Consider the following 13,995-nt stretch of genomic DNA (forward strand, 5'->3'; position numbering starts at 1 on the left):
AGTAGCCCTTGGTGTCAATTTCTTTAACAGGTCCCAACTGAATGTTTTAAACAGGTCCCATTACTGCTGGTTGGAATGTCTTAAACAGGTGTCAATTGCTTTAACAGGTCCCTTCTGAATGTCTTAAACAGGTCCCATTGTTGCTGGTGTTGGTAGCATAGATGTCTCAACAGAACAGGTCCCCCTACAAAATATTTATAAACAGGTCCCTCTGAAAGCATAAATGACAAAACAACTTACTTATTGAAGTCTGGAATGCTGGTAACAAGCTGCTGTTGGAAATTTACAGTGAAGATATAGAATAAGAAATCTGAAGAATTTACAAGGGAGAGATAAAAGTAACAAAACAAAATGGTGAAGTCTCTCTCCCCGACTTAAAGTCTGACTTGTCCTCAAGTCATGATTCAGCTGAGAAATGAAACAGTGAACAACAGAAAGAGAATTCATACCCGCCAGAGACTGGTTTTCAAGTAGGAATTCGAGGTTAGAGTGTGCCAGAGACTGGTTTTCACATCTAACCCATTATTTTTTATATTCTCTTTTTTTTTTTTTTTTTTAGTTTTTGTTTTATATATATATATATATATATATAATTTCTTTTTAACTTTGAAATTGAAAGGAAATGAAACTAAGGCAGTGATACTGCAGCTGAGGGCTGCAGTATCTCAACCTCTTCTTGCTGAGATAGTGTATGGAGAAAATCTTGCTTGCTGATGGGCTTGTTGTACAGCTTCAGGCGATGACCATTGACTGTGAAGGAATGACCCTCTCCATCAATAGTTTGGAGCTTAACTGAACCATTGTCATAAGCCTGAATAATTTCATAGGGGCCCATCCAGTGGGTGGTGAACTTGGCTTTATGATCCTTGAATTTTGAATCGAAAAGCAAAGCCCAGTCACCTTCCTTGAAGTGCTTCTTCTTAATGTGTGAATCATGCCATTGCTTCCTGTGTTTTTGCATGAGGATGGTGGTTTGTTCTGCTTGCTGTCTCATCTCATCCAGCTGGTTCAACTGCTGGATTCTCTCTTTTTGTGCTTGGTCCAAATCAATTTGTAAATCTGCAGCTAGTTTAAAAGTGTGAATTTGGAATTCAATAGGAAGCATGACATCCTTACCGTACACCAATTGGTATGGTGTAAATCCAGTGGTATCTTTCCAAGTAATCCTGTAAGCCCAGAGTGCCTCTTTGAGCTTTTCTTCCCAGTTTTTCCGGTTCATTGCAACAGTTTTGGTAATGATCCCCTCCAAAGTCTTGTTTGTTGATTTCACCTGCCCATTGGCCTGTGGATGGTAGGGGGTACTTTTCCTATGCTTTATTTGGTACTTGTATGTGATGTCCTTCATGAGCTTTGAGGTGAATTGAGTACCTTGATCAGTTACAATTTCCCTTGGTACTCCATACCTCACAAAGATCTCCTCAAAAAGGAAATTGACTACTGTGTGTTCGGTTGCTCTCACCAGTGCTTTTGCTTCTGCCCACTTTGTGACGTAATCAGTACATACTAAGATGTACTTCTTACCATTGGAGGTTGGGTTGATAGGTCCTATAAAGTCCAGAGCCCACTTATCAAATGGTTCTAAGTGAACTTGGGGCTGAAGGGGCATCTGATCGGTAGTTGTTGGCCTGCCCATTCTTTCGCAGCTGTCACAACTCTTTACATACTTCTTAGCATCCTTGAAAATGGATGGCCAGTAGTATCCAAGAGTAAGAACTTTGAAGGCTGTCCGCTTCGCTGCAAAATGCACACCACACGGTTCATCATGGCAAGATTTTAAAATGTCAATTACCTCATCATTTCTTACACATCTCCTAATGATCATATCAAAACCAGTGTAAAAGAGATCGCCATTAAGCCATGAATATCTAGCACTTTGTTTGATCTGTCTTTTCCTTTCCTTTGCAGTGAAATGTGGAGGTGTCCTTCCTGTAGACAAGTAATTAGCTAAATCAGCATACCAAGGAGTTACTATGGAAATTGCAAATAAGTGCTCATCCGGAAAAGAATCTTCAACTGGAACAACCTCACCTGGATTTTGCAGTCTAGAGAGAAAATCTGCCACCTGGTTCTCTTTGCCTGGTCTATCTAACATTGTGATGTTAAATTCCTGTAACAATAGTAACCATCTGGTAACTCTGCCACTAGTTATTGGTTTATTCATGAGATGTCTAATGGCAGAATGATCAGTATGTACAAAGACTTCATAACCAGTTATGTAATGTCGGAATTTATTCACAGCATAAATGATGGCAAGTGTTTCCTTTTCTGTAACTGTATAGTTTAGCTCGGCAGGTGTTAGATTTTTACTAATGAAATAAATTGCATAAGTACAAGATTCTTCTTTTTGGCCTAAGGATGCACCTATTTCAGTGTCAGATGCATCGGTAAAAATATGAAATGGTAAACTCCAATTAGGCCCTCTCAAGACTGGTGCGGTAGATAGTTTCTTTTTGAGTTGTTCGAATGCATGTTGGCAGTTCTCAGTCCAAATGAAAAGTACATCTTTGGTTAGAAGTTTAAACAACGGTAAGGCTATCTTGCTAAAATGTTCAATGAATCTGCGGTAATAGCTAGCATACCCAAGAAAACTTCTTACCTCTCTCTGATTCTGTGGAATAGGCAAATCGGCAATAATCTGGATCTTAGCTGGGTCAACCTGGATGCCTTGAAAAGAGATATAATGGCCCAACACTATCCCTTCATTTAACATCATGAAGCACTTTTCGTTGCTGAGGGACAAGTTAGCTTCAATACACCTTTTTAAAACTCTCTCAATATTTTCTAATGCATGTTCAAAAGAATTGCCATATACTGAAAAATCATCCATATACACTTCAACACAATCATGAGACAAATCAGCGAAAATAGCTAACACAGCTCGCTGAAATGTAGCTGGAGCGTTAGAAAGTCCAAATGGCAAAACATTGTAGGCATAGGTGCCCCAAGGACAGGTGAATGTGGTTTTGTCCTGGTCTTCAGAGGCAATCCGGATCTGGTTGTAGCGACTGAAACCATCAAGAAAAGAAAATGATGATTTGCCAGCTAGGGTGTCTAACACTTGGTCAATAAATGGCAGTGGGAAGTAGTCTTTGAGCGTTTCTTTATTCAGCTGTCTGTAATCAACACAGATGCGCCACTTGCCATTTTTCTTAGGCACGATAACCAATGGGGATACCCACTGACTGTCAGAAATAGGATATATAAAGTTGACTCTCAAAAGTTTTTGCAATTCCTCTCTGACAATGTCTTGGAGCGTGGGGTTCATTCTTCTTTGTGGTTGCCTCACCGGTTTAATGGTGCTATCTGTGTAGATGTGGTGAGTGCATGTGTCGGGGTGAATCCCATGCATGTCAGTGTAATCCCAAGCAAAGGCTTTTTGATACTTCTTCAAGAGTCTAATCAATTTCTCTTGTTGAGATGGGTCTAGGTGGTTGCCTATGTTCAAAGTTTTCCCTAGACTGATCTCTATGACCTGACTCTGTGTATTGGTGATGGATTGAACTGGAAAGATGTCGTGAAATGTAGATTGTAAGGAGTGGATAGTGCATGTTTCTTGAAAGTTTTGAGCCAGAAGTACATCTGCAGCATTATATTGTTCATTTCTCAAATTTTCAGATACATCAGGTTGAGAAAGAAATAATTCTACCAAATCATTATTGTCTTCGTGGAAATCATAGATCTGGTCAATGCTAAAAACAGATTGTACTTCCTCTTTATCATTAAATTTATCATCAAGCCACAAGTTATGTGTTACTGCAGGTGATTGTGCCGATGGATAGAGGGTGATTTGTTTTCTTTCGTTCCCTCTGGAAATAATCATGTTGCCTGATCGACATCCAATAAATGCATCAGCAGTCGCTAACCATGGTCTATCTAGAATGGTAGGGTGTCCTCCTAGATTGGATTTGGGTTGAAGGACTAGGAAATCCACTGGATACTCCCACGAGTCCAGTGAGACAATGATATCTTCCAAAATCCCTTCAGGAATGACTTTGGACCTATCAGCTAGTTCAAGAACAATCGTGGTATGTTGCAAATTCATGAGCTGGAGTGTTCTCATGGTTTCAAGGGTCATGACATTGATTGCGGCTCCAAGATCTATCAAAGTGTTTGGAATCTGTATGTTGTTAATGATGGTGGTCACTTTTGGAATGCCAGGATCAACATACTTCTCCATGGAGATGGTATTGGTCATAAGGTCTGCTAAATTTCCTAAAACATGAATGGTCTGAGGATCAATCCTTTTCCTGGCAGGCTTCTTGAGACACATGTCTTTGATGGCTTTGGTGTAGATAGGAATGTCTTTTATAGCTTGCAGCAATGGGATTTTTATGTAGACATTTTTAAGTTCATCCAAGACATCAAATTGTGGTGGAGGCAATGGTGGTTTTACTTGGACCAATCGGTCTAGAAAAGGTGGGTGCAGTGATTGCATCTGTTTATCTTTGGTATCACTGCTTGGTTTTGTTTGAGCTGTCATTTCATTTTCTTTTTCTAAGTTTTCTTCTTGCTGATTTGTTATTGGAGAATCCTTTTGGAGCACCCTACCAGACCTCAGATTAATGTTTTGCAAAGGCAGTGTGGAGTATGAGGTTCCTTCCTCTACATTATAGGCTGGCCTCTCTGCTCTATTGTTCGGATTTGGGACAGTTTGAGCAGGTATTTGTGTGGGTCTGGGAGGTTGTGGGTTAGTTGGAAATTGCAGTTGTGGTACATTTATTTGTGGAGGAGCAGGCAGTGTTTGTTGAGAAGGTTGGGGCTGATAAACAACTTGCTGAGGGTGTTGCTGATATGTTTGAGAATGTGATGGATATCGCTGTTGGTACTGCTGATATGGCTGCGAGTAAGGTGGGTATGATTGCGGATATGGATGGTAGGATTGGGAATACTGTTGAGTCGGTCTCCATTGATTTTGTGATTGGTTTCCATGCTGCCATGGCATAGGTATATTCCATGAGTTTTGTGCATACATCTGATCATTCATAGGAAATTGTAGATTTTGATTAGGAAACATACCTTGGGATGCTTGCCTTGGCTGCCATGGTCGCTTTGCACCCATGTAATACACGTTCTCCATCTCTGTACTGGCTGCCATGTTACAGTTCTGAAAAATTTTAACTTTAGGACAGTTAAACATATCATGATGTTCAGTACAGAAAGCACATACTTGGATATTCTCTAGAGGGCAGTCTTTTAATGCATGTTTCTTGCGGCACTTGGGGCAGAAAATAGCCATGATATTATCTTCTTCCTCATGTTTCTTTTTGGCCTTTAAGGTATCAATTTGGTTCTGTAGAGTGCTCAACAAATCTGTTTTGAACTCTTCTAAAAGATTACCAATTTCAGCCCGGGTGACACTAGCAGAGGCAGTTTTTGTGACCTTGGTTGACAAGGTTCTCTTTCCCATTTTGGCTTTACTTCTTGAATATTTTTCACACAGTTCAGCTATTTCTTCAAAGGGTAAGGCAGAGATGTCACCTTTGCCCATTAAGTTGAGATCATCCATGTATTCTTCCCGGATACCTTTCAAGAATATTGTGCAGACTAGATCAGGAGGCATTGTTCGGTGTTTAGATTTTTGCAAGTTATAGACAAACCGTTCTAGATATTCTTCTAAGGTTTCATCCTCCTGCTGACTCATTCTAAAGATGTCATCTTTAGAGTCTTTGGATCTGCAATAAGGCTGATATTTCCTTAGAAATATTCTCCTCATGCCATCCCAATCAACTATGGCATGCTCACCTAGCCCCATAAACCATTTCAAGGCTGCTGCCTTTAATGTGGCCGGAAACAATCTCAATCTATGAGCATCATCTGTATAGCCATAAGTTCGACATACAATGTCAAACTCGAATAAGAATGAGTCCAGATCCTCTGAAGCCATACCATAGAAATTGGGTAGCACGGATGGGGGTATATTTTTCATTTTGATCTCCTCATCCTCCTGTGGTTCTTGTATGGGGAACTGATCCAGATCCCTCCTCAGCCATTCTAATTGGTCTCTTAGTGTCACTTGGTGGAAAAGAGAGAAAGGAAGATTGCTTGGTAATTGTACTACTTTTCGCTTGTGTAGAAGATCTAGGAAAGGGCTTCTGCTGTGATTTATGTGCAAATAGAGTTTCCCTCTCAGCAAGAGTAATTTGTTGTTCTGAATAAAATCTTTCTTCCAATGTTTGGATATCCTCCTCAGCTGGTGTTGTATTCCCTAGAGAGTCTGCTCCTGATGATGATGGGTTAGTTTTGAGATGGTGGGGGGTTCTTACAAATCTCCCTTGATTGTCTCTAAGTCTAGGCATAAATGAACATGATTTCTAACTGTGTTTTTGTTTGTTTCTGTGTATTGAAAAAAAATTTCTTTTTGTTTGAATCCTTTAAGTACGCCTCCCTGGCAACGGCGCCAAAATGTAGTGGTTCCAGCTAGGGTACTAGTCTAGACTCTATATTTAATATCGACCGAGGTGCGTAAGCTTAGAGGCGTGGTCTAAAATATATAGACATAAAGGATCTATGGCCAAGTGATTGTGATGTAGGTTACAAGGCTTCTTTACGGAAGACTGGAATATGTAGCCTATCATTCAAACACTCAGATTATCCTATTGATATACTTGATTACAATGCCTGTCATGAGATACATCTATCAAATTAAACCCTGAACCTAAGTACTGTGTATGACTGTAACAATGATTTTAATCTCCTTACAGAGATATTGCCCAGAAAACCCTTGTTCAATAAACACACAGCATTCAATGATATTTACATTATATCAAACTATATAGAAATCATAAATGAATTATGAAATAGAAACAGAGTTCATGATGGTGTTTCTACAAGCCACACAGGGATCGAATCCCTTACAAGACTCACTTCCAGATCTCAGTGCTGACTGTTCAACATAACCATAAACGCAAACCATTCATAAGCGCACACCATATACATGCAATGGAAATCAAAAGCTATGGGAATCGAAAGCTATGTAACTGTTATGCAAACCATATGCTATGGAAATCGAAAGCTATGTAACTGTGACTATTATGTAAACCATACAAAATCTATTGAAATCGAAATCCAATATAAACACTGTGCAAACATATGATAACCGAAACGTAAATGAAACAAACGGACAGTATACCGATTGAACGTAGGGCCCGTCCGCGTCCTAAGGGTACACTGGCTATAATCGATCAGCTACCAAATCAATGCAAGAGGTATACACGTCGTTACTGTGAATAGGTCTTTGTATTAAACTTAAAACTCTGTTCTGAAAACGATTCAACGATTAAACTATCCAAACATTAACCTGACTGTATTTACATATGCGTATGCACAGCCATGTCATTGCTACAATGAATGTACATTCGGCTGTTGCCGCTTTTATTACATAAGCCTTTTCAAAATGTTTCCATGCTAAGTGTTTTCAAAAAGAACAAAAACTAAAATGAAAATGGAACGAGCTGTTGTTGCTGCTTTTGTCTGCCAGAGTGCCCTGCTTTGACTTGAGTTGACCGCGTACATAGGAGGTTCGATTCGGCTAGGAGATAGGTGTTTGTCCATGCTTGGACATTCTGCTTTTCGCCCATGCCTTTCGTTCTAGCTCATCTGCTGCGCCACATGTCAAACGATAAGCTCATTACAGGATGTGGGTACTTCCTGTAATCATTTCATCAAAAACTTCTAATTCTTCAACATAAAACCCCTAAATCAATTTCTATGCAATTTAATAACTATAAACTTATTAATAATCAATTTTCAAGGATTTTGAGGGATATATGATGAAAATGAATGGATAAATGATATGTTTTTGGGAAGGAAAAAGGGGTCTTGGGATGATACCAACAATCGCTTCGGTAGACCAGTTATAGATTATATAAGAAGACTCATAACAATAATTAAACTCCAATTTATTTTGGTCCTCAAAGATAATTAAAATTTTGAATTAAATTATTTAGGGAAAAAAGCTATAATACTATATTGTTGTTGGTGAAACCACCACTTAGAGAAAATAAAAAATTGGAGTTAAATCATTTAACCAAAAAAAACCCTAATACTATGTCACACATGGAAGAGAGTTTAATTAATTGAACAATCCACTCAAGACATGTTGCTAATGAGAAAGTCATAGATCAAAACTTTAAATATGGTCAAGTCCCAAGTCCTCGAGGTTGTTAGCCATGATTCTAATAATTGGTAATTGAGTTGCTCTCTATTTAGATATGCTAAGGAATAAGTCTGGGTTTGTAAGTAAACTTGGGTAAAAGAATAGAGATAAAATAATTAGTTTCAACTATATATGGGTAGAAAGACTCACTTTCTAATAAATTAATTACACAAAAATGCCAAAGCAAAACATATTAAAATAGATTCTTTTTAAGTATGGTTGGCATATGAATTAATTGATACAATTTGTAAATTGTGTTTCTCTTCTCTTAGAGATTTAACATATTGCAAATTCTACATGATAAACTTTATTTTGAAATGGTTTAGTTTTTGCCTTAATTTATTATATAATTGACTTATGCATGACACTACCTCTAGGTCATAGACATTTTGGGTATTATAGGTATTAGGTATTATGAGTGCATGCATTGTGGTTCTTTTCTCTCAATGATTTAATATATCAAAAATTCCACATGTTAAATTGTGTTTTAATGTTTAGTTTTTACCCTCAATTATACATTTTTCTAACAATTGTGATAGAAAATTTGGGTATTATGAATGAATGTCTTTGATTCGGATTGGAAAGTCCACATGATAAACTGATTGACTTATAGATAACATTATCTGGTTTCACATTCTTACATTTTTTTGAGAATTTTGATCAAAATTTAGTATTATGAATGAATGTTTTTGTTTTGGATTGAAAAGTACACATAATAAATTTTGTTTTGAATGTTTGTATTTCTCTCTGTAAAATTTATTCATAGTTGTACCCTCGAGTGCTAAAATATTATATTTTTCCCAAAATTGTAAATTGCAATGTAGTCAAAATTGAGGTTTGGTTCAAGAAAAAAACCTTAGAAGTATGAATATAAATTGTGGTTAAATCAATCTAGTACAAATTATCTTCAAAATTTAAATTACAATGAAATGAAAATTTTTCCCACAATACACATCCATTTTTAAATTATAATGAAATGATTTTTTTTCCACAATACAAATCTATCTTTAAATTACAATGAAACGAAATTTATTTCCATAATACAATACAAATCCATCTTGAGAACTTTAAAAAGATGAAATGTGAAGCAAAAGTTTAATATTCTTTTGACAGAAAATGAAACTTATTCTTTGTATTATTTTTGTCCCGACTAGTTCAAAATTTCTTCTAACCAACAATAAATCCGTCTTAACCTACTTTAAAGTTTGTTCCAATTTAAATTACAATAAATCCACAATCCAATGTAACCTACAACAAAGCCTAAAAATATATAAATTTCATTAATTTACCAACCCATCAATCAATCTAACATCTTAAAATTGAAAAAACATTTTAATTACACAATTCTAAATTCATCTACCAACTCATCAATTTAAAAAATTTAAATGAAAAATCAATAATAGTTATATATACAATGTTAATATTCAAACTAAAAATGCATAAAAACAATGATCCAATTATAAAAATATGATTGCATATTGAGATCATTTCCACTAATTCTATTTTCCTGCATCCTATTGCGAGAATATATATAGACAATGTTTTCCATATATGAAAATATTGTCCTCTACTAGCACAACATATTAGCCAAGAAAACACCTTTATAAGCCCAAAAAACAACTTGTTAGCCAAAATAAAGACATCCTGTGTTTTGTTGGAGGTAACTTTGTTCTCCCTTTAACTTGAACCACCTTCCATATTTCCATCTTTTGCACTCCATATTGTCTATTGCTAAAGGGGATTGCAATTCATCCTCAAGTCAAAACTTTGACAAGCCAAACCCGCAGTTTGTTGGTCAAACTATGCCGCTAGTTGGTCTTGGAATAGTTGGATTCTCTGTGCTGCTAGTTGGTCTTGCAATAATTGGATTCTCTGCGTGTGCGTTTTTTTGGAGGTAACTTTGTTCTCCCTTTAACTTGAACCACCCTCCATACTTCCATCTTTTCCACTCCATATTGTCTATTGCTAAAGGGGATTACAATTCATCCTCAAGTCAAAATTTTGACTAGCCAAACCCAGAATTTGTTGGTCAAACTATGCCGCTAGTTGGTCTTGCAATAGTTGGATTCTCTGTGCTGCTACTTGGCCTTGCAATAGTTGGATTCTCTGTGCTGCTAGTTGGTCTTGCAATAGTTGGATTCTCTGCGCTACTAGTTGATCTTGCAATAACCAAATTGTCATGACGCATCCCTTGATGATGGACTCACTTGGTAGTCTGAAACGTTGGGTTCATAAAACTCTATAACAGGTCATTCCTCCTCTAATTAACAACCAAATTGTCTATCCAAACAATTGCTCCTTCACTGCAACTATATGGTTTTCATGTAACACTGGACTTTGTGTTAGTAGTTGTTCCTACAAAAACTGGATTGCCTACCTCTATTTTTCAATCACTTTTTCAGTAGTTGTTCCTACAAAAATTGGATTGCCTACCTCTTTTTTTCGATCACTTTTTTAATAGTTGTTCCTACAAAACTGGATTGCCTACCTCTATTTTTCGATCACTTTTTCCATTGCAGTAAACCACTTTGTTGCCCTTGTTCGGTTCCCAAGAACTTTACCAAACACTTATCTGGTTCCCAAGCACTTTACCAAACACTTATCTGGTTCCCAAGCACTTATCGTTGAGTACAACATCAAGTTTGTCAACCACAACCTCCCAAGTTCTTAAATAAAAGTTTTTAGATCATATTTAGTTTCTTTGTTTGTTAAGTATTATCATTCAACCGAAGATAAATATAGACTTCATTTGTGAGACATGGTAGATTTTTATTATTAGTGAGTTAAGAAGGGCATCAAATCATTGTCCACAAAGGTTAGAATAGAAAGGGTAATCAATGAGTAAATGGGACTAGACAATTCTTGATCCAAATACAATCCTAGAACTATGTATAAAGGGTCAACATTCACAATAATCCAATTGGTGAGTGTAGTAGCAATTCACTCCTAGATCAAAAACTAAGTTTGATCATTATGTCTTTGTTGCTCTGTTTGATGTAGTTCTTAGTTTTACAATCCATAGTAATATTACGAGGTTATCTAGTTGCAACCGCTCTAACATTTTGGGTGATCCATGTAGTTATAGGTTGAGTAAATCATATTCCTTCCACTAGGCATTAATGAAGAATAAGATGCCTACCTCCTCGTAGTTGAAACTATGTCCCGATAAGAAGAATCTAGGTAGGAATCATGTAATAAGTGGTGTCAATCTTAAAGAAATATGTTTCTCTATCTTCAATGTCTAACCAACATTAGTGAGTGTTGAACTGGGATAGGGATCATGTGCAACAGAAATTAACACTAAATGAACTAGTACCAATGGTAACATTTGTGTAGTGTACTATTGTTGACTAAGCTAGCATTTGTGTCATGTACCATTGTTAACTAAGCTCATGAATGGGTGGGGTATTATGCTTTGTAAGTTGTTGAAAATAACAATGTTGCAAGAAATCATTGCATGCCTAGCTTACTTTAGCTTTACTTGTACCAACAATTACCATTAAATGATTAAGCAATCCAACGAAAGAAATACATCAATAAATACAACTAGCAATTGTACCCAATATGGCAAAAGAAACATCTTAAGTCATAAATTTGAGAAAAAACGTGACATATAAAACAACATTGAAGATTTACCTAGTAAATCATAAATTCAAGAAGAATCATAACATATAAAATGACATTGAAGATTTACCCTATATTAACCATTAAATGATCAAGAAATTCAACAAAAGAAATACGTCAATAAATACAACTAGCAATTGCACCAAATATTACAAAGGAAACATTGTAAAAGTCATAAATTCGAGAAGAAACGTTACCTAGTAATAAAACAACATTGAAGATTTACCTAGTAAGTCATAAATTCGAGAAAAATCGTGACATATAAAACAACATTGAAGATTTACCTAAAAAATTCCACAAATGGAAACTAACAATTGTCAAGATAGTCAAAGATTTACCTTGCAATCCATAAATTTGAGAAGAATCGCAACATATAAAACAACATTGAAGATTTACCTAGAGAAATCCACAAGTGGAAACTAACCATTGTCAAGATAGTCTAAGATTTTACTTACAACCCATGAATGAAGGCTGGCATTTGTCAAAATGGTCTAGAATTTATCTTTCAATCTAGAAATGGAGGGTAACATTTGTCAAAATGGTTTAAAATTTATCTTAACATAATATTTGATATCATTGATATCATTACACATCATATGATAAATATTCATATTAAAAATCCTTTTGATATCATTACACATCTTATGATAAATATTCATATTAAAAATCCTTTAAAATCCTTTACCATTCATGCTCCCTGGCTAAGCACCTTCAGCTGGCTACGCACCTTCAGTTGGTTAATACAAATTCACTCACAGGAAATATATTGTGAGAGCAGAAATAGAGAACCAACTAATTTTTAAATTATACCTGGAGTATCCCTGAATGACTATCATGTATATATGTTTAGCTTAATGTGGAAAAAACAACAGTTATGCATTGAATCAAAATTATAATCAATGGAGTATCCCTGAATGAATATCATGTATATATGTTTAGCTTAATGTGGAAAAAACAACAGTTATGCATTGAATCAAAATTAGAATCAAAATTAAAAAGGAGTAACATGAATATGTTTAAAGAGGCATAGTCTCCTCCTGACTCTAAGCTTCCAATAAGTCCCAATCTATCAAACAAGTAACTTTTCTATCAAACAAGTAACTTAAGAATAAAAGGTGAACAAGTAACTTGAGAATAAAAGGTGATTGCCACAAAATGAAAATGTATACACCCATCTAGTTTCCTCAAATATCATTCTTGATATAATGAATATACATATAGAGATAGATAAATAACATAAGAATAAAAGGCGATTGCCACAAAATGAATATGTATACACCCATCTACCTTCCTCAAATATCATTCTTGATATAATGAATCTACATATAAAGATAGATAAATAACAGATAGATGACCACTGGTCCATGGCATAATTTTACATTTTCTCAAATGTAAAATTGTAATATGTCCACAGTATGATTTATTGATAAAACAAAATTCAACATAATTTTGCATTTTCTTGAAAAAATGCAAAATTGTAATATGTCCTCAGTATGATTTATTGATAAAATCATACTATGCTGTGAAACAAAATTCAACATAATTTTGCATTTTCTTGAAAAAAGATTATAATATGTCCTCAGTATGATTTATTGATAAAATCCAGATAGAAGCTGTAAAATAAAATTCAATACTAGTGGTTACAACATCTGCATAAAAAGGTTATCACCTTGAACATACCTTGTAAACAAAACAAGGTTGACATGTTTGGTATTGTAATTGAAATAGATTAAGCAGGAATAAATCAATTTCTAGAAACTATTTACAAGGTCCAGAGATTGAGTTGAAAAAATACATAAACAATAATCGAGGTTCAATAAAACAATTCACTTGCTGATCCTTTCAGAAGAGGGGTCAAAAGTTAAAGCTGTAAACAGGCTCGATAAGATGCAGTCCAGAACAACATGACACACTTTGCCCCCACAAATTAACACGTCAAAATTTTCACATTTACATGTTATGTACAGATCAACTTGAAGCCAAAAGAATATTCCAGAGTGCTTGGAACGGTAGGCACGTACATACGTTAGTCTCTTCTCTCTTTATGTACAGATCAACTTGAAGCCAAAAGAATATTCCAGAGTGCTTGGAACGGTAGGCACGTACATACGTTAGTCTCTTCTCCCTTTGTATATATTACAGGCACAATTCAATGTACAGAAGTATCAAACAAGAAATTGCCCCTTTTGTTCTTCTTTAGGCCTGATTAGTCCATC

This window comes from Pinus tabuliformis, chromosome 1_2 (genome assembly GCF_031772625.1).
Source record: "Pinus tabuliformis cultivar Carrire ecotype Pingquan chromosome 1_2, CPIR1, whole genome shotgun sequence".
Classification (NCBI taxonomy): Eukaryota; Viridiplantae; Streptophyta; class Pinopsida; order Pinales; family Pinaceae; genus Pinus; species Pinus tabuliformis.